The 22,501-nt window shown below is 48.9% G+C and overlaps 1 protein-coding gene across 3 annotated transcripts in view; it reads right to left on the bottom strand.

Annotated features, from left to right (window-relative positions):
• Positions 1 to 18,709, bottom strand: part of ZNF536 (zinc finger protein 536) — a 282,945-nt gene extending 264,236 nt beyond the window's left edge. For 2 of the 3 annotated variants that reach the window (XM_079907426.1, XM_079907424.1), the window contains exon 1: positions 17,840 to 18,599. The gene's annotated coding sequence lies outside the window, so the exon portion shown is untranslated. Of the gene's footprint in view, positions 1 to 17,839 lie in introns of all 3 variants that reach the window. The other variant, XM_079907425.1, reaches the window with a different exon arrangement.
• Between the last annotated feature and the right edge of the window lie 3,792 nt (positions 18,710 to 22,501).

Genomic DNA, 22,501 nt, shown 5'->3' with positions numbered 1-22,501 from the left:
TCACTCATCATTCAGATGAGCGCCTCACCAATCAGGGAGTCAAGATGGCATCTTCTCCAGGCCCGACGGCTCCTCTGCCCAGGGACCCCCATCAAGTGCTGCCAAAGACGTGAACGCAGAGCCGCTAACGACTCTATCCGTGTTAATCAGGGCCCCACACAGCTGGCTCTCAGCAGAGACAAAGACCCCGATGAGGGCTCTCCGTGCCCAAGGTACTGATGTCAAGGGAGAGGCCATGGTGGAGACTGAGTGGCCAACCTCGGACGAGATGGCCCGGGTAGGGGAACGGCTTGAGAGAAGAGGCCTCCATGGCCACAACACAAGCCAGAGGAAACACACTCGACTGAGCAATGCCCCACAAGGGGGAGAAACTTGGCAGTAACACTGACATACTTTCTATCTAGAGACAACCACCCTTCTAAATCTCCCTCATGGCAACCTCTTGGTAGTTCGGAGAAAGCCAAGCTGCAGCTTCCATCTCTAACCAGGAAAAAAGGGCGCATCATGGGATGACATGACATCGTTCTCAAAGATCATGGATAAACTCCCAAACACATATTTTCCTTTGGGAAAGTAGCAGCCTTTCAAAAAACATTTGTTAGTTGGCTGCCTTATGCAAGCCACTGTTCTAGGTGCTGGAAGGAGAGTCATCAAGGAGCCTGAAGGAGCCCTGGCCTTGGGGAGTCTAGTTCTAGAGGAGGGAGGTAGACAGAATGCATGCTAACACTCGATGCAATCAATTAAGATAAATCCCGTGAAGAAAATAAAATAGGACCGTGAGCTGGGAGGTGAGCAATGTGGTGTAGAAGAAGAGGGAAGCCAGGAAAACCCTCTCTGAAGAGGTGGCCTTTGGTGGGACCTGAGGGATAAGCAGAAGAGACCAGGTGAAGGGTGCAGACGAGAGGGTTCCAGGCAGAGGAAATAGCCACGCCAAAGGCCTCAAGTGTGATCAAGCCTAGCATGCCCAAGGAACCGAGGGAGGGCCAGGGGGCAGAGCCCAGCGGATGATGGGCAGCAGAGGGGAGATGGGGAGAGCAAGGTACGGGGCAAGGCCATGATGGCTCCAGCCAGCAACACGAGCTTGTCAAAACGCTCCTCAACTGGATTTTTACCTCCTAATCAGCTCAGTGGCCTCAATTTCAGCTTCAGCCTGTTCTAAATCTTTTAATGTTCTTTATGGGCATTTCCCAAAAGGAAAGAAACACCTGTCTCTTCCAAAAACAGAAACCTCTGGGCAACCCTGAGGCTGGATGGGCACGGCCCTCTTTACCACCGCTCAGGTGGGTGCTATCGCCGCCTCCTCTCCTGGCCAGGTGCTGGTCAAGGTGTTAATTAGCCAGATACCCCCTAGAGCGAGAGGCGTCTGGAGGACACTGACGCTTATGGGGCAGTGAACGATGAGAGCTCTCCCTCGATGCAGCAGTCTGGAAGCCTTTGTCCAAATAGAGGAAAGGTGAGGCCACTGCAGGCAGACATCTGAGTTTTGAAATTCTTCTGTAATTACGGCTTTAGTCAAGAAAATGCACATGAGTTCACAGGATGATAAATATTAGCATGCTTCTCCAAGTTCAAGTGAATTGTCAATAAGACAATTAAAGCAGCATCAATAATTTGCACTGTATGTTATTATCTGCTAGTCTAAATCCCAGGCTTTTGTGATCTCCAGAAAACAAAGGAGGACAGGCAGCGGTGATACAAATACTTTTTGCACAAGTGAGAGATGTAATTCTGCATTAATATAACAGCACAGGACCTGGGGGGCGGGATGGAGTGTTCTTAAGTGAAAGACATGGGGTAAGGAAGAATGGACTAGGTTAAAAAGTACCATTACAATGGAAAATTAGCAAGCCTGTGTCTAAGGTGGATCAATCCCTCGTATCACGTGGCCCCAGTCAATAGGAGCCTGAATAAGTGCTAGCATTGACCTTAATCAACTGACAATTGCTACTCGGAAATCAGAAATGCTAGATTCTTCTAAAAGAAGAGGAAGCTATGCGAAACTTTGGGTGAAATTAATGAACATGAATGAGCATGGCCTTTAAGACTGTGTGTGTGATGGGGTGCATTCGCTGGCGGTCCAGTGGTTAGAACTTGGTGCTTTTCCTGCCGGGGCCCATGGCCAAAAACAAAAAAAGTGTGTGTGTGTGTGTGTGTGTGTGTGTGTGTGTGTGTTTGTGAGGAAAATAAAATAGGACAATGATACATGTATACACATACATACATATACATGTATATACACATATAGATATATGTGTATATACACACATATACATATATATTCATATACAGATATGCATACATACATATTCATTTATATGAAAACCATATAGTATTGTGCTGAACTGGAATTTGGAATGAACTATCTCTTGAATACAAAGTACATGGCAAAACTTTTTCATTGTTCCCTAAGACAAAAACCTACACAATGCAATCTCTATACATCTGCAGAATCAAAAATCGTTTTCCTCCAAAAATAACTCGCAAAGCATTAAATGCACTGGAATGAAAGTAGACATTAAAACTACTATTTGTTGACACTTTGTGATTTAGGATTGAAGAGAGAAGTTTTCTCCAAATTAATGAGCCAGACATAATAGAACAGTGTCAAAATATTGATTTTATTTTATCCTACCTATTGTTGGCACTCTTCTATTAGTTGGAGAAAAATATAATTTTTTCATTAGAGTTATCATTTGTTATTATTACAGTATTTGCTATTTATTATGGAAAAGAAATCTTATGTCACTTTTCAAGATTAATATAGAACAATCACATGGAAAGGCATGACAGAGACCAAAATAAAATACCAAATGCTTCCCAGACAATTTTACTATAGACTGAAAGATTTCTTAAAAGGAAAAGGAAGAATTGTTGTTTCAAATTTCATAAAGTATATAGAAATTTAGAGCTATATTTATATACTTGGATAAAATAGTCCAACTAAAGCTTAGAAATTAAAATGATTATATTCATGCTGATACAGCTTACTTTATTATAAAGTAAGCTGTATCAGCATGAATATGAGTGGACAATAGCCAACATATACTCACAGAGCTGAATAGATAAAATGGGGGAATACCACTTACCAAGGTCTGTTCCTTTATTCTAAAGAATTATTTTTTATAGTGCGCTTAAATGCTTTTTCTCTTAATTCATCAGAGATTTTTGCTAAGGAAGGGGAAATATTTAAGCAACTTTTCTGAAAGTGTAATAAGTCACGCATTTGTTTCCATAATTTTTCTTTTGAGGCATGTACATTTTATTATTTTACATCAAAGTTATGATGATGTGAAATATATATATGCAGGATGATCTGGAATGTTTACAGTTATTTAATGAAAGTTACTTAACCATTTAAAACCAAATGAAGAGAAAAAAAGTTCAGTATCCAAAGAGCCAGGACATACTTCATTTTCCACTAAAAAATTAAACTAAATTAAATTTAAAAGTTACCAATGTAATCATGTAAGTAATGAATCAAAAGGACCAGGCATGTAAATGTATACCTTCACGTTCTACAGCAAAAACTCCTCTTTGGACTTATAGGCGACATAAACAAGTACCTAGTTGTCCTGCCACACTGTCCCTTTCCTGAAAGGGGAAGGTGTTCACGACCCCCAGAATGAGCTGGGAGGTGAGAACCTCCTCAAAAATCCCAAGACACCTGAATCAAGTACAAACTTGAGGTGTCTCCATGGAGGCAGAGGCCCTGTGGTGACATTGTCCCTCATCACCCCAGCACTCTGCACACTGCCTGACATGGGTGCACACTCAGGAACAAGGGTGGGAAGGGATGGAGGAAAGCATGTAACCACCGTGGCCATGCACAGGAAAGAAAGGGGAACTCTGAGATGCTGGTGCAAACTCAAGCTTTATCCTCTCTGCTCTGAGACTGCATGAAGTATAAACAAGTCTAACCAAACAAAGTACAAGAGAACTATGTAGTCAGGGGACACCCCCTAGAGTTGGGGTGGAGGGGAAGAGGGGAGCCAGACATCACAGAAGCACTTGTGAATCTCAACAGAACCTAAAATGTAAGAGAGCTTACATAAGTTTTGTCTTTGCAACTAACTTTATATGCACTTCGTGCCTGGCGCAGAGTAGATGTTCAGTGGATATCTGTGGAATGAATGAATGAATTGTATAGAGAGACGAACAGACGGAGGGTAGGAGGGAAGGGCCACTTGGAAGGAGGACATTGACTTTGGATGGCAGAGAAGGCCACAGCCTCCAGCAGACACCCTCCAACAGAAATGTCCCTCAACAGGCTGTGCTCACAGCCAACTGAGGGGTGGCCGCAGCTGGAAGAAGTCTCTTTCCCCAGGTAAAGAAAGAAGACTGCACTATTCTTTGGGGAAGCAGTGCATACCCAGCTCCAGCCACCCTGGCCTTCTTTCTTCTCCTCAACCCATCGAGATCCTTCCAACCTCAGGGCCTTTGCACATGCTGTTCCCTCTGCCTGGAAGTTTTCCCTACCCCTTGCTTTACTGGTTCCTTCTCACCTTTAATCCTCCAAGAACAGCACTGACCACCTAGTTGAAGAGGCACTTCCCCGCAGTCCTCTGTCCTCTTCCTTCAGTATTCATGGTCACAGTGGAAATGATAAATACCATGTCTCTCTTGTGACTCCCTCTAGAGCTGTAGGAACCATGGATGCCGGGTCCACTGCTGTGTCCCCAGCACCTAGCACAGTGAATATCTGCAGGATGGACAAATCTGAGAGAACAAACTGCAGAGCATGGTGACACTGCCCAGAGTGGTATGAAGGGAGGAGTGTGACAGGAAAGCAGCCCCCGCCCCCTGCCAAGGGCTCTGCTCCACTGCATACTGCTCCACCTGAAGAAGAGGAATGGTTCATGAGGCTCAGAAGCCTCGACTCTCCAACTGCTGTACGTGTTCTAGAAAATCCCACTTCCAGAGAAGGTCCAGGCCAGGTGTCCCAGAGCCCCAGTCCAAAGGGTACATGCAGCCCACAAGTCACAGGCACAGGTCCATTCAGAGAAATCCCAGCAATGCCATCTACCAGCTACGTGACCTTGGGCAAGTCACACTACGTGGATATGCCTCAAAAAGCAGAGTGTTCTAAGGATTAAATTAAATGATATCTTGCATTTTAAAGCCCAAGGTCACCTATATAATAAGCACTCAATAGATGCTAGATGTTTATTTACAGGACCTGATCTTGGTTTCAATTTCCCTGCATCACTAGGGTACTTTCCAAGGATGATTGACATGTTGATTTTGTCGTAGATTCAGGATCCCCTCCAGTGAGGAACAGCCAACCCAGAATTCCACCCTTTCTCCTGCAGGGAAAAGTAAAAGAGTTATGTTCAACTCCCCACCTCTGTCTTGGGTGACTCATCTTGAATGCAATGGCCACAAGTTCAACTCATTAATTTTATACTTCGTGCGCAAGCATTTGGCTCCCTTGAAATCAGCTAGTGAGTGTATTCAAGTATGCAAATTAGGTGAGCCTCTGATATGTGTGTGTGTGTGTGTGTGTGTGTGTGTGTGTGTGTGTTAAATCTAGGACACAGAATACATTTAATGCATATTTTGTAAAAGATTGAGTGAATGAATGAATGAACAAATGAATGAATGACAGCAGTGTCTCCTTGGGACCTTTGGCTTGGGTTCAGGGCAAAGATGAAGAGCAAGGCCCACCAAGATTCCGCAACCAGTATGTGGTATGGGGTGTGTGTGTGTGTGTGTGTGTGTGTGTGTGTGTGTGTGTGTCCGTCCTAGAAACACAGTGTTAACATTTGATGGATTGGAATGAGAATGTTTGTTTAGTAAATACTTAAACCCTACCCCCCTCCCCCACTGTACCCTTCCACAAACTCAGCTGACCCTTTAAAATGCATCTTCTGAAACATATAGGAAATCAATCAGCTGATACTTATTGATCCCCAGGTAAATAACTCTAAAGACCAGCCAGGGAAACAAAGGAGGAATGGCACTTCACTAGGCTCTGCAAATGATTGATGGCTATAGTTTGGGGTAGGGTTTACATTCCTAAAATATTTAACAAAATGTATAATACAAGTAATAATATTAGCTGGCCACTTGTAGAATAGCTGGTCTCTGGGATCATTAATTAATCATTTTCTCTTTTAATCCTGATGACTCAGTTAGGGAAGAAAAATTATTCCAATTCTACCGATGAGAAAACTGAGGCTTAAAGACAGAAAATGCCCTGCTCTCAAACAGCTTGTAAGTGGTGGAGCTGGGTGTCGAGCCTGGACCCATTTGACTGGTCCTGAGTTCTTTATCACTATGTTACACTGCTTAAAAACAAAAACAAAAAAATGCTTCTGGCTCTTCCTCATTTACAAACTTGGTGTTTCCAGCTCAATTAAATAATCATCTTAATCATGAAATGAAGGAGGGAACATCCCTAAAAGTTAAATAATGTAAAAAAAACTAACTTACAGATATTGATATATCAAGCAAAGCATGTACTATGTAACCACTGTAAAAATTTAATTAGCAAATAAAATGCACACAAAGAATTCCCCCATAAACACTCCTTCTGGAGCAATGATACAGTAAACAGAAAGGAGCACAAAGTTTCCTTGTGTTAACCTAAGGGTTAACAGTTGGCTGATGATAGAAATTAATCAGAGGAGGGGCCCCCAGCTCCCCAGTGCAGCAACAATTCCATTCGCCTGCCTTCAAGATGGAGGTGGGCAAGCACAAATATCTGCACATTTAAGCACAAATTATCGTATTAGAATTCTCATTGCTCAGCCCTGATTCCTGGAGAAATAAGTGCTCCAGGCCCAGCCTCCCCAGGTTGCTGGGCCCCTTCACAATGACCTCCACAGGAGGCCAGCCTCTAGCAGAAGTGAGTCAAAGAGACGGATTCTAACTGGAAAGTCTGTCCCAAGGAATGAAGCAGCTGGAAACCACTCCTTCTTTAGACCAATGAACAAATTATTTTATTGAAGGTGGTATTTGGAGATCACACACAAAAATGACATGATTTTTATCGGAGCAATATTATCATGCAAAGGGAGAGAAAGTTTTCAGAACAGCAGACCCCCGTTGTCCCCAAGATCCACACATGGGCCTGGTATTTGTCACCTGAGCAGCCAGGCTCCTGAAAAACACATCTCACAGGGATCTAACTCCTGTCAACCTTTTGAGACAGGGGGGAAAATGCGAGGATCAAGTTGCTGGTATCACTGAGATAAAAGGGCGGCATGTCAAAATGCAGCCAGTTCTTCCGGAAGCGTTTTGAAAATGGTACGTACTCTATATCTGCAGTATATTACTTGACCTCACCAGACAGCCATCGCTAAAGAATAAACATGCCAACAGGCACGGCATGCACAGACCCCCAAAAGACAGGCGTATCACCACTCGTTACATCACAGAAGCATTGTCACGGGAAATGCCAATCAGATGACCAGATCCTGGAGGAGCCCATCATTTGTCACTCAGAAAGCCACTGTGTCTTCCTTGGGGCGGCAGCAGTTATTAAAGGGGAAACTGCCACCTTACAGCCTTAATCAATACATTTTTAGATGACGCAAATGTTCGTATCATCTTACCTGTATTTCTTCTGCCTCCAAAATATGTTAGATGAGAATTTTAAATGGGACTAAAATTCTGACGCCCCCCCCCACCAAACTTCAACAAAGGTTTTTTTTAATACTTTCAGAATTCATGTGCAAAGGGTGAAACAGCTGAAAAGGAGGAAATGGGCGGGGGTTGGGGGGAGGAATGAAACAAAAAACACACAGAAAATAGATATTAAGTTGTCAAATCAATGATCTCAGAAAAGAATTGCAGACAGGGTGTCTGGTGTTTTGCTTCAGAAATGGTGCCTCCAAAGTCCACGAGAGCTCCTGGCAGGGCTGGGCTTCCGATGGCTCAGAGTGGCCGGGAGGACTCGGGGAGACCTAATGGCTGTGGGGACCAGCACAGAGGCAGCCCTCCACCATCAGGGAGTTTCGGCTGCACAGATGAAATCCTTTCATGTCGGCATGTGGCTGCTTTTCTCCCTCCCCACATTCCCACATTCTGCACTTTTCCACCTTTTGAACTCTTCTTGGGCTATCGGAGCGGGATTGCCATCCGCCAGCACTGACCCTCTATCAGGTGGAAAACATTTGTGAATAAAGTTTCTCAGATGCTGCGGGAATCCTGCACTGAGTTTAACTGCCAGATCCAGCCATGTTTCATCAGTGATATGCTCTCTGCTCGGTGCAAATTTAAGGCTGCTGAAATAGCCACTTGGCATCAATAGATTACAACCCCCAAACTGCGAGCCCTGGCCGAGGATGCAAAATAATTAAAGCACTTTAGCTGTAATTTCGATAAGATTTCCCACCCCCTTCAATAGGCTTCATGGAAATGACAGCCTTTCTGTAATAATTTGGAAGGCTTTGCCTGACTTGACTTTAATAGATTTTAATAGAGAATCTAAAAAATTTTTTAAAGACAAAAAACATGTTTGTGCCACTTTTTTCTCTAGCCAATAAGGAATAAGTGTTTCCAGATATTTTGAAAGATAAAATTAAATAATCAAGCTATTCAAAGCAATTATATTCCATATATAATATCTATGTGGCCTGTGATCTGTTTGCTTCTCTATAGTTGATGCAGTTTAGCTGATACAGTTTCCAAATATTTTCTCCCTCTTGGAAACAAATTTACAACAATGCATATGTTCTCCAAGTAGCAAGTTCTGGTTTACATTTTTTGTTTGTTTGTTTTTTTTTTTTTTTTTTGCAGTACGCGGGCCTCTCATTGCTGTGGCCTCTCCCTTTGCTGAGCACAGGCTCCGGACGCGCAGCCTCAGCGGCCATGGCTCACGGGCCCAGCCGCTCCGCGGCATGTGGGATCTTCCCGGACCGGGGCACGAACCCGTGTCCCCTGCATCGGCAGGCAGACTCTCAACCACTGAGCCACCAGGGAAGCCCTGGTTTACATTTTTAACTTTCATGTGAAAGGCGAGTCACTGTGACAGGGAAAGATGATTGTGTTCACAGTCCTCTCTGAGTACTGCACGGGGAAGCAGGAGTGCAGGCACGGTCAGCAGTGTGAGCTCCCAGGCTAATGAGGCTGCCTTCAAATCCTGGCTCTGCCATGCTGGAGCTTGTGGCTGCAACAAGTTGCCACAACTCTCAGTTTGCCCACTGGTGAAATTGCACCAAGGGATGCCCTTCACTGTGTTGTTAAAAGGACTATATATAAGACCATGCATCCAAGGTGCAGAGTGCAGAGTCTGGCATGAGGCAAGCATCCAACAGCAGCCATTGCAGGTGCCGATGTTCTGGCCACCTCTACACACCTACACAGAGGTGCCCCAGACCTCGCCTCCTCAGGCACTTGGAAACTACAGGCATAAATATTCACTGAGAACCCTACGGTCTAACCCTTCCATGAGCCAAAATCCCATTCAAATCTATAGGAATTATTTTGGAACCTCAGACGTGCAAGTGAGAACATCATTGTAATTAAGGCTGCATGGGCATTTCTGTGATTAATCTCAATGTTAGGGACTCTGTGGGTTGGCTTTTACAACCTAAAGAGTGTTACTTCATCCTGTCTATGTGTATGGGTGAATGTGTATTTGATAACAAAAAACCAAGGGCTAAAAGATCGTGAAGGGGGATGATGGTCCCAAATGGATGGACAGGGTGAGGTGTGGAATGAAGCCCTGGGGAGCTGGCAGACCAGCCTCCCGGCTAAAGAACTAGCTGGCAGAGAGATAGAGAGAGAGAAGGAGAGAGAGAGAGCAATAGACAAGCCTACCTCAGTAATCAAAGACCAGCTAAACACAGCACAGGTAATCAAAGCTGTAATGCCTTGATATAAAACGTTCAGGTTAATGTCAGCTCAAGCCTACGGTGATCATCTTTCCTGTGTCAAAATGGCACAATTTTCTCACTGTAAAACTACAGAGCAAGAATAGGTAGGTAGAGGAGGGGGGATCCTACAAACTGATCTTCCTTCCTGCATCTCCTAATGCCTTCGAAGCATCTGAATGACCTTCCTGTCACTACCCATCTGGAGGCCCCACCTGGAGGTCTGTGTCCCTTAAAAAGGACTTGGATGCCCTGGACCTTCTCTACCTGGTGTCAGGAGGCTGTGGATGAGCTGATCGGGTCAATGATGGAAATCTCAGAGGTTTTGCAGTGAGTGTGCCCCCAGGAAGGGCAGCTGGCCATGGATCAAGGGAGGTGTTCTGAGCAGGAGAGGGATTGAGCGTGCCAACTCCAGAGGCAGACTGGATGGGTTCTGATCCTGGACCCTCCACTCCCCTCTCTCAGTGTCTGAGATTCCCTTCCTGAAATTTGGGACAAATATAGTACCTGCTCATAGAGGGATTGGTTGTAAGGATTAAACAAGTCGAGTGCTTAGAACCCATGCCTACCGCATAGTAAGTGCACAAAAATAAGCCACTGTCATCATCCTGTCAGCAGGATGCCCAGACTCAACTCAGAGCCTGAGAACTGTTGCTTTCCACTTCTTGGTTTGCATATCACAGTCAGGGAGCCCAGAAACACAGTTCTTACTGGCAGGGCCATTTTCAGTGTGTAACTGATATAAAAACTGTCAAAGTCGAGCCTCACGCCTTCTCTCCAGATACCCTCCACCCAGGTATTCTTCTACTATGGACATTCTCCCTCCTCTTGGACCCCTAGGTCTGCCCCCATTTGGTACAGGCAGGCCCTGATGTCTCAGGGCACTAGGACATGTGTGTCTCCCCACCAGCCTGTGTACTCCCAGGGGGTCAGACCTCCCTGGCACATAGAAGGTGTGGGAAATGAGCCTGATTTTCCCCCAGGGGATGTACGGAAATGTCTGGAGACATGTTTGATTGTCACAACTCAGGGGAGCTACTGGCATCTAGTGGGTAGAGGTCGGGGATGTTGCTAAACATCCTACAACACACAGGACAGACTCTACAACAAATGGGTAACATCCCTAGTGTCACAGTTGAGAAACCCTGGTCTAGAGAAACAATGTTCAGGCTAGTCTGGCAAGTTCCACCAAAGGCCTCACCTGGATCTTGTCTCTTAGGGCAGATAAACCTGACCTCCAGCATACTCAAAGGCTGTGAAAAGTCAAGTGCTCAATGCCCTCTGTAGTAGCAAAAACCCCAATATAAGAGAAACCAAAGATCTACAATGATTTTTTAAAGGGAAAGTTGAGCGGGTGGTATCCTCAAGCAGCCAACAGAGCCCACAAAACCAGCCCCGATCTCTGCACCACGAAGCCCAGTGGCAGATGGTCAACAGAAGCCTGATGATGGCATAACTGGTCGGGAAGTCCCCACTCCCACCCAGGCACTGCTGGTGCCCAAGCCAGGTGGCTTGCTGAGTGGCCCACCTTTGTGAGGTGGCTTCCATCCATGTCTGCCTTCATTGAGGGGGAGCAGGGGGGGAAATTATATATATATATATATATATATATATATATATAAAATCTAGGAAAGGTGACCTGCATTCTTTAGGGTCCATCTTCTGAGTATATATGTCCCCCTCCACTTTGTGATTCCTTCAGCTCTTTTAGCCCCGACCCCTCCACTGTGCACATACATTGACAAACTCACTAATCTACCCTGGGTAGTACACTCTGAGTAAATAGGAAATCATCTCATAACAGCTGCTTCTAGCAGGAACACCCTCCCCAGCACATGCACACACGTGCACAAGTGTCATACACTCTCACACGCTCACACACACACTAGCATCACCACAATCAAGACCCTGGTGGGCCACTCCCTGGCTTAGCTTGATTTAACTGCACACATGACTCCCTAGCTTAGCTTGGCTCTCACCCTCTAAGGGCGCTCAATGCCACCAAGAGTGGCCCAGACAATCCAGGCCTGAGCAATCAACCCTCTCCTTGATAAAAGGCTCTCTCTCAACAGCTCCCAACCAGGTACCACACAACCAGGTAAAACACACAGTGAGCCCCACCAGCCAGACCCTCCATCCCCATCTTGCCCTGGGACTGCTCCTTTCCCTCCAATCCCTCTGCTGTCCTGCCATGACACGTCCTGGAAGGGGGCACGTCCTGGAAGGGGACACGTCCTGGAGGGGGCAGGCCAGTGTGCATGGCAGGCACGGCTTCACCAAGAAAGCTCCTCAGCTCACAAGTTCCTACTAGCAAAGATGAGTCTCTCCCATGTCAGTGAACTTGTATTTTGCTTTTAGACTACAAAATCCAGCTTTCACAGCCTGGGAGATGGCATCAGGTCACCTGACTGCCAGCATCCTTCCAGCCCAAATCTGTCTCATCTGGAGACAGGATGAAGCAGGACTGAGCACTCTCACCTGCTCTGGGTCCTGGCAGAGGTTTTGTGGGGGACTCCTGTCCTCAGCATGGACAAAAGCTGACCTACAAAAAGCTCACTTCTGTTTTTAAACTTGCGTCAAGTCTCACTTTAAATAATGCTGAGAACAAAATGCAAGCTGATATTTCAGCTTACTTAAAAGGCTTATTAAAAACACTAAATCCAAAGACGTTAAAAAGCTATAATTGTCCTCATTCAAACTGGAAAAATAAATCTATTTGCTTTCTTCTTTTATGATCCTCTTCTTAAAAAAAAAAAAAGAAAAAAAAAACTAAGTTCATCTATATTCTCATGAGCATCATTGCTGTCTTTCTTCCCTCCATTCAAGGCACTTTAAAAACACCTGTGCCATTCACAGCCAACTTTTGAGCAAAAGGCAACCACGTTTGGGGAAGGTTTTTTAACTCTGATTTCCTTACTCCAGAGATAAGCTCCTCTTGCTCAAAACTGAGACAGAGTTCAGAGTTCGTCTGAATGGGCTCGTGCATTTTATAGGTCTGACCTGACGGAAATTTCTTTGGTTACCTAAGGCAGAGCAGACACCCTAATCCATCAGCTTTTTGGTGCTCAGCAGGTAAATGATTCCACATTTCAGCACCGCCTTCAGCGCCCAGTGGGCAACTGTGGTTAGTAGGGCTGCACATCCTGGCCACCTCCCTGTCCTCTCCCATAACGGAGGTTACTGGCCTCCAGCTTGAACGAGAAGACAGCCCCAGCCAGCAGTTAACTTGCTGAGTTGTGAGATCTCAAGCCTGCTCAGAAGTTAAGCACTCCAGGCACAGGCCAAGATGGGTTTTCAGAGCAGTGGTCCAAGAGAATGCAAATTTATTGAAAGCGCTTTCTCCAGGTTTTCCATAATTACCATTTATGTCTCCAGGAACTGTTTCCCCGAACCCAGTTTAGGGTGAAAGCATTTTAGAGACTTTCTCTGCAGATGACATATGAGGTACTAACCTTTTTTCATATGCCCAGATGTTAAGTTCATTTTCATCACATTTATGTAAATTTCATTTGAACAGTAAATCAAAAGACATCTTAAATCATTGTACACTATTTAAAAATCCACACTAAATCCGGTTTACTTGCAGTGATATTAACATAAAGTCACAGTTAAGGGACTGAAGGTAGGAAGCAGATGTGACAATCCCTTCTTCCATGCAATGGCCCCAGAGAGACCTAGGGTCCCAGCAACCCATCAGATCCAAGTGTCTCTATCTGGTCACAACTGGATTCAAGTGTTACTAGCTTAAGGGTATTCTGTAAATCGAAGCCTCCTAAAAGTTTTCCAAACTTTGGGAAAACAGGGGTCCCTCAGTCTAGGGACCTGCTATCCATATTAGTGTCTGGACTCAGGCACTGCAAAGTTCAAAGGCAGGAGCCCAGGAGTGGACCTCTGGCAGCTCGCTCCCTCCTCAGTGGAGGAAAAAGTTAATTCCTAGGGCTCTGCAGGCCTGCATTTGTCAAAGCCCTGGACGTCAGTGCTATCATTACCAAGCAAATCAGCCAGGCGGTTAATGGTGGAATCAGGAGACATTTGCACTCCACTATCAGAATGACATCATAACTAAGGCAGCCTTCAGCCAGAAGCCCTAGGCTCTCCCTAAGCAGAGGCCAGAAGGTTGCCCGCTGCCCCCCTGCGACTCCCCAGGCCAAAGCTGAGTCCCCTGCCCCTTCCAGTGAGGCTGGTGGGTCCAGCTGCCAGCAAGTTCCCTAGCAAACAGAAAGTAGGGTTACACTTTTCTCCCAAGAAAATCGACTTTACCCCCAGGTTCTGAACACTGTAAATAATAATAATACATTATTATGTATTTTTAATTTGAGATACTATAAAATCACTTTCCTGGACAGGCCAGGGTTAGTATTTTATGAAGACAGCTACATTTTGGTTATAGAATTTATGGCATTTCCAACAGAACTGTCAATCTCTCGGTGACTCTGTCTTTAGCGAAGAAGCCCTGCACTCTCTCCTTCAAGCACTAGAAATAAATGATGCTGGAGAAATGGGGGGGTGGGGAGGCAGCTAAGGGAGAAGCCCTTTCCGCTCTTGTTGTGCCTGCTTTTCTTTCTTTTTAAAGCACAGACGAGATCACACACACACACACACACACACACACACACACACAACCAGAGACACAAACCTTAGAATAATGGGGGAGGCATTTGGCGACGAGCTGCATTCGCACCGCGGCGCGAGATGCAGCCGGCCCGGTTCGCTCTCTCGCTAGCAGCTCTGCCCTCCACAGCGGCGGGGACCGACAACACGCCCGGACCCGAGATGCCCAACTCCACCGCGCCCCCAAAATCGCCTCCCGAGTCTCGCTACAGGTACACGCGTGGTCCAAACACCTCACCTGGCCCGAAAACTCGGGAGACAGAGGGGGAAAAAAGTTGTGCGAGCTGCCAGCCTGGAGCGCCGGAGCCCGCGGCTGCAGTCCTCCCGCCAGCGAGCAGCCCTCGGCCGAGGCCCGCCCGGCAGCGCGCGGCGTCCGGGCACCTCGCTCGCCGGCTGTGCGCGCTAACCTCGGGGCGCACCGAGGCCACGGCAGGGCACTTACTTGGCACTCGCTTTTGAGCGTGCAGGTCGTCGCAGTTTTCACTTGGGTTTTCAAACAAGTTTCAGGGAGGGAGAATGAGGGGGGAAAAAAAAGAAAGAGAGAAAGAAAGAGAAAAAAAAAAAAGATCCAATTATGCAAATGGGCTCCGGACTGGAAGGCGCGCGTCGGGTCTGACGCCGCTACTGTACGAGTTCTCGGAGCAGCCCCGGGCCGGGCAGATTTATGGGGGCGCGTCACGGCTACGCCAGGTCCCGCCGCCGGAGCATCTCGAAGTTAATTAAAGCGGTAATGTCCACTTTCCCGGCGACCCTCCGTGCGCGGGTTTACTGTTTCACCATCCAACCCGACCCGGGCGGGGGCGGGGGCGCTCTCCCCGCGCCTCTCTTTCTTCCCTCTTCTTGCTCCCTCTCTTTTTCCTCTCTTTCGTCTCTTTAAGTCTCCTGCCTTCCACTCAGTGAACAATGAACAAAGATGTGAGTGATGGGAAAAGATCGCCCCCTCCCAACCCCAGCAGTGAGCAAAGCCGGTCTTAAAGTAAAAATCCAGTTGCTAATATCAAACTGGGAAAGAAAACAGAGCGTTCCCAGTCTAACCTCCCCCCCCCCATACACACACGCACGCACGCACGCTCACCCCACCCCAACCAAGTTCACCTAAGCCTTGGCTGGGGGCGGGGGCGCAAGGCCAGGGCTCCAGGGGCTGCCCGACGCGCCCGGGACACCGCGGACAACGAACACCGGGGGTGGCGAGAACTCGGACCCAGCCCGCTTCTCGCGCCCCTCCCCGCCTGCCCTCCCCCCAACCCCCTCCATGCGTCTACACCGGCAGCCTGGCCCCGCGGCCCGCTCGGGCTGCCCGGCGGCCGGATGCGCTCAGCAAACGCGGCCCCTGTCGGATTTCTGCTAAACTGCACAGCGGCGGCGGCTGTCGGGAGAAGGCGCAGGAGCAGCCGAGGCCGGCACCGCGCGCGCGCTCACCCCTCCCGCCCCACTGCCCCTACCCGCGGCCGGTCGGCCGCCCGCTCCCCCACGCCTGCACCCCCGCGCACCCACCCACGCCAGCGGACCCTGCGGGCGCCTGGACCCGCAGTCCAGGACGCCGCGCAGCCGCCGTATTTTCTGCTAAAGTGAAAACGAAGGCGGCTGACAAATCACGTCTCCTGTGAGGCACTCGTTAGACATAACAATATCCAGCAAACAAAACCCAGCCGTGGCTGCGACCGGCGCGCGGGGCTAGGACCCCGCCCTGCCCCTCTTCGCCCCCCGCTCTTGCTCCAGCCTCCACGGTTCCCAACCCATCCCCAAACGATCGTCCGACCCTCTACCTAACTCGGGGGTTGTGTGCACGTTCGCCGAGAGGCGGACACTAGGAACGTTCACAATACAGAAGTGAAAAAAGGGGGGGGGGAGACAACTTTCCACCTGTCCCCAAAGAAAGCCCTGCAGGAGTTTCCTCAGAAGAGTGGGGTGGGGACAGATCTCTGCCCCAATCAATCCCCTTTTCTTTCTTTTTCCTAACTTCCCGGCGCCTGTGTTTCCACCTTCCACTTCACATACATCCATCTATATAGAGATATCTATCTTTTAAATTATTTGCAAAACTGCAACAGATGGGCGCGTCGAGATCTGGGCACTTTCCTACTCATCATCAAAGAAAACCTCCCCCCCCCCTTTTTTTTTTTTTTTTTGCCTAAAATACATCCCGGTCCCACCTACGACTGTTTTCCTCAATTCTTCATCTTCAAAAAATAATGTCTTGAAGCAAACAGAAAGGTTTATCAGCAAAGAACATTTTCCCCCCAGTCATACATCTGGCCTGGAGCTTCCGTTGCCCCAAATTGCACTCTTGCCAGACGCCCCCAACCCTCTGTCTCCCCGCCTTCCTGAGGCCCCACGCCCGCACTCCCTCGCTCTGATTGGCCTCATTTCTTCCAGCCCAGGGCTGGCCGGCTCAGTTCTCTCCATAACCTGTTACTTATTTATTTCTTTATTTTTATCTTTGGCCCCCGGCTTGGCCCCAGGGCCTGGGCTAGGCTGGGGCAGTGCTGCGGGCGCCGCCTGCACTGGCAGGCGCCACGGCCTTTCCTGGGGTCGCGGGTTCGGACCCTGGCACCCCGGCCCAACGGAGCCCCTGGCCTTGGCCTCGCCCGGCTCCCCGGGCACAGGAGGCCAATGAAAACACAAAATGGCAGGTCTCAGCGGCCCTTGGCGCCCGCGAGTTTGACACACTGTAAGCATCAGCTAACTTTGATTAAAAAAATTACAAATTACCCTCTCTCCCCCCGGCGGCGGGGCCGGAATTCCGCAGCGAGCAGCGAAGGAAGAAAGGGAACGAGGGGCGCCCGATTCTCAAGCAGAGGAGAAAATGGGGAAAGTCACTTGAGCAGAAGTTTCTGCGGCCCCAGCCGCCCCGTCTCCATACGACTTCCCCCACCCCCCAGACCCTTTCGAAAGTTTCCCGGGTCCGAGAGCGGCTCGCGGGCCGCGCGCGAGTGAGGGGCGCGGGCTGGGCCCGGAGCGGGGCGCGGGGTCCCGCTGGCACGGCCGGCGCGAGGCCCGGCGGCTCCTTTTCAAAGTAACGGTCCCGGGACCGCGGGCGGGGGAGGCGACGGCCCAGGCGCGGGTCCCGCTCGCCGCCGAAGTTCTCTAGCGCCATTCGATGCCGGGCCGCCGCCGCTTTCTCGTTTTCTTCCTCTTTTTTTCCCCCCCGCTGACAGCTTCTCTCGCCAACGTCACATCCACGGATATTTAATTAGACCGTATTTTTTAATCGCGATGGGGCGAGAAGGAACCCGGCAGCAGGCCTCGCGGAGATGGGGAGGGGGAGGGGATGGGGGCCCAAGCCAAGAGTCCAAACTCACTTTGCCACCTCCCGGATGCCGGGGCCACCCCCCCCGCCGCGCCCTCCCCGCCCCCCACCCCACCCCCGCGCCGCGCCCGGAGACCCCCCCCACCTTTGTTTTCCTTACCTTAAACACTGAAACGCGGGCGTCGGGAGCAAACTCGGGCACGTAAACGGAGCGTTGTAAAAGATTGTGTTCAATGAATAATGAAACATGTCCACATGATTGACTTGATCATTTTCCGGGGCTGAGGGGGGACGGGCGCCCTGCTCGCGCGCCTCGCTCGCCCACTCGGCAGAGCCCTGCGAACTGTTCCCAGCCCAGCCGGGGCAGGGCGGGCTCGATTTTCGTCTGCCTCTTTTCAGAATCGCCCCGTTCATTGATACTCATCACCCAACCCCAGCAGACATCCCCATCCCCGGCTCGGCCTCCCCCTATCTGGTAGGTGAAATGCATTGTACCATTAAAAACGCTCTCCATTGTCGCCCTGGCATAATTCACAGCAACTAGATAGGTCTTGCGGCATTTAGCTTTGATGAGCCAGAGACTGAACCCTTGATATAATAATCTACAAAGAATGGTGTGTGATCGTCCATTTTTTCTCTCTGTCTAGCAACTAAGAAACCATTTAACACAGCGCAGCTTGCTTCTGACCTTGAGCTCATGTAAACACACTTATTAAAATCTATCTATTCTCCAAGAGCTACATTCTGATTGTCAGACTCGTTACTGAGACATATATCAGCCCCTTCGCTTGTCACTACTTTGCATTCCTGCCTTTGACTAAAGAATTTTTTATCCAGCCGAGAGGGAGAGATTGCCACGGAGGGAGAGAAGAGAGAGACGGAAAAGGCGAGAGGAAAAAGCGTAATTCTTACCTGCTCCTGAAACTATTTAAAGTCTGTTTCTTTTCTGGGGGGAAAAAAAAAAACTCCCGGGTGAATCTCGGTGGACAGCGGGACGCGGAGAATCAGTCACAGCCCGGGCGTTTAAGGGAGTCATCAGCGATCAAATGACGTTGATCCGCGCTGTAACCTTGTGGCGTATTTAATGTAAATAAGGCAGTTATGTTGCCAATCGCCGCGATACAAACACGGAGAGGTCCTCAGCCTCGCCTCCCGCGCCTGCCATTAGAGGCGACTTTATTTACAGACACTATTTAGGAGATCATGATAATTCTAAAACAATACTAGTGCCAAATGATTATGAAAATATGATTTTAATTAATCACGTAGTAGGCAAGGAAATTAGCATACGGTAATTAAACTTCGAGAAAAACGTCACGCAGGTTCTCTGCCTTATGGGTCCAGAATAATCATCACGCGGTGGGCTCCAGGACTTAATTATCAAACAAAATAACTTTTTTAAGGCAACTTTGCAAATGCTGGTCCTCAAGGCAAACGCTTTGGTAAATAATATAAGGCGAGGTAACAAGGTAAAGATGTGAGTGATGCTTGAGGTTGGGTTTCCATGAAGCAAGGAAGAGGGGGAAGAAGGGGGAAAAAGCTGAATAATGCAATTATGGATTCTCTGTCCTAGAGTTGACAAAAGCTGGTGCCTCAAAAGCCTCTTTGTTATGGGATTATATAATGATCCTGGTGTCATTATGGGGGGGAAAAAGATTCAGTAATAATAATAAAAGAAGTATCCAGATACACCAATGAGGAGCTTGTTTTAAAGAAAATGCTCGCATGTGACATTGGGGCATGTTAATAGCAGAAACACTGGATCCAGAAGAGTTGACAAGTAAAGCAGGAGAAAGGGAGGGGGAGAGAGAGGGAGAAAGAGAGAGAAGGGGGGAGAGAGAGAGAGAAAGAAAGAGAGAGAGAAAGAGGCCTGTGCTGTGCCTGATTAAGAAATGATGGAGACAGATTGATTATTCAAAACGTCAAGCCACAGGGACACTTAAAACATTGATTCAGGTAAGACTTGTTCCAGCCTGCCCGGACTGAGTTCCCCTAAGATGACTGGAGGGTTTAAACCAGGGCACCACAATACATAAAAAGCAAAAATACAGAAAAAGCATGACACAGCCTCCCCATCGCCACACCCTTCCTACAGGAAGGAACCACTCGGTTGCAAACAACCAGTCCAACAGTGGGGCAAGGTGCAGAAAACTTCGCACTGGAGGAGCAACCAGGCAGCGGTCAGGGACTGGGGTCTCAGGCAACAGGTGCGGCTCAGCTGCCTGGGGCACCGGGCCTTGGCACCTCACTGTGGGTGGTCCCCTCCACAGGTGCACCATCGGTAGGCACCCGGCCTGGTCTCCACTACCTGCACCCTTGGACTCTGCCCTGAGAACCTCAATCTCTCTCTCTCTCTCTCTCTCTCTCTATCTCTTCAGGACTTTGGGGACCAGGAGAATCGGAATTTCCCCAAACAAGCTAGTTCTATGAGATTCTTAAAGTTCGTTCATATCTCTGCAGTGGTGGTTTTTTACAGAATCCCCTGCCTACCCAAAAAAGTTTAGGAATTCAATCCACATTTTCCAATCTGATGTGTCTGAAATTCTCTTTGAACAAATTCCAAAATACAAGGTTTTTTTTTTCTCTTGTATAGAAATTAGCATCGCAATCACATCAATGATATCACTATCTCTATGGGAATGATAGCTGGAGCAGTGGGGTGTTCTTTATTTCAATTCTTCGTGGATCAACTGATTATACTCTGTCGTCTTTTGAACCTGTTATTGTAAGTCAAGTGATTCTTTATAAGTGACAGCTCGGACAAAGAGGCGAGCAGGGCCGAACAGGTCGAAAGGAAGTGGCCATATGGACTTGGAGAAAAGGCACTTTCTCCTCAAGAGAATGGGGGTGGCAGTCGCCTTTTAACCCTCGAGCCGCCGGCCCCGCCTGGGCCAGGGGAGGCAGGGAGCTGGGCCGCTCGTCCGGGCACCGCCCTGGGGCTCTCCGCGGTGCCCAGCCCTGTGCGGTCCAGATCGTGGCCGGGAGACGCAGAGAGCCCCTTCCATACCAGGAAGCCTGATGCGCCCGCGGCCCTCCGAAGCCGTGCATCTCTGGAGCGCTACGCTCCATGCGTCCTATGGGACCTCGACTGGTGCGCACGGAGGCCACCGAGGTTTTGCACAGCCCGACGGGCCAGAGCAGGCCTGGCACCGACCGCCCGCCGCCCGGAGGCCGCGCTGCACCACCTGAGCCCCACAGAGGGTTCGGGCGGGGGTCTCGCCGGCGCCCCCTGTCGGCACCCGCGCGCTCCTCGTTCCTCGAGGACTGGGCGCGAGCTCTCTTGGCGCACCGCTGGGAGACCTCCGCGGGCAGCCAGCACTTGTTGCGAGTGGGAGTCAAGTCGGGGCGGGGAGCGCTGGGCAATGGGCAGAGGCCTGGTGTCTTCCAGAGGCCGAAACTTGAAGCCTACCTGCGTCCCACTAAAGCACAGAAGTTCACCCACTGATTTTCTCTACCCTCTGTGTTTGGCGGCCACTTCCACAATTTGTGGGTCTCCGATCCTTTTTCCCTTCTCCAGGTTTCTCAGCCTCCCCACCCTTCTTCCCTGGCCCTGGTCCTGCTCCGCAGGCCTCTCCTCACTGACTCCCTCTCCTCCTTCTTTTCAGACTCTGGAGTATTTCACACTGCTCCTGGCCAGGGCTGGAATCTTGTGGCTAGACTTTAAGCAGAGACTCCCAGAGGCCCACCCAGCCCCTGCTTCCAGGACTCCTGCATTCACCCAATCCTCACAGCGGTCTGGGTAGACAAGCCCTCCACCACCCCTACTCTGGCAAGGGCTTGCCACTCCTGCAGTGTCTTCTTCAGGGGGCGCCAGCCTTTTGATTTCTTGAAACTGATGCAAGTCCTTAGGAGCCTGGCCTGGTGAGTTAGGTGGATGGTGGCTGAGGGTAAAAATTGTGGTGGTGAGATGAGTTCTCTGCTGACTCCTAGACCAGCTTAGAAGTAAAGTCGGGAGGAGCTCCACCACATGTGAGCCATGTCAGCACCTTGCGACAAGCACCTGGCCTCTCAGGGTGCCTCCTTTGGAAGTAATACTTCTCAAGCCAATAGGCTGGTTCTGAGCTCTTCCACCAGATTCTCAAAAGTGACAGTGATTCTGGGACTTGCCTGGTGGCAGTGGTTAAGACTTTGCCTTCCAGTGCAGGGGGTGCGGGTTCGATCCCTGGTCAGGGAGCTAAGATCTCACATGCCTTGCGGCCAAAAAACCAAAACATAAAACAGAAGCAATATTGTAACGAATTCAATAAAGACTTTAAAAATGGTCCACATCAAAAAAAAAACTTAAAAAGAAAAAGTGACAGTGATTCATAAACGTTACCAGCCACTACTTTAGAGTTGCACTTCCTGTGACAACAGCACACATTTTGTGCTCATTTCCGTATTTCTGTATCTTCTTTTCCCCTCACTCTCCTCTGATCCTCATAGCTCTACCTCCCCCATAGCATCAACAGGTTAAGAACTAGCCATTGAGATGGCCGTGACCTGTGACCAAAAGACTGCGGCACAGGGAAAGCATCCGAAGAGGGCTGCTTGGGCTCTGGAGTGGAGGGGCAGACCAAACACTTGTGAATAGAGGGCCAAGTCCCCCCACCCAAGACCTCAGTTTCCCCAATGTATAAAGATAACTTCCAACATCTATAAAGCCCTTATGATCACAGAAAATCAGTGGTTCTAAGAAAATGGTAGGCTCCTTCAGGTCCACCTTCCTCAAACAGAAGAAAGACGCTAAGGGAACTGTAGAGGCCCATGTGTTCAGTGGGGAGTTGGTCCGGATGCCTTCCGGATCTCACCTGGATCCTCATGGAGAGTCCCTGCTTCTCAA

The sequence above is a fragment of the Stenella coeruleoalba genome (genome assembly GCF_951394435.1).
Source record: "Stenella coeruleoalba genome assembly, chromosome: 20".
NCBI lineage: Eukaryota > Metazoa > Chordata > Mammalia > Artiodactyla > Delphinidae > Stenella > Stenella coeruleoalba.
Note: the sequence above shows the minus strand (reverse complement) of the source record. Positions and strands in the feature narration are given on the sequence as shown.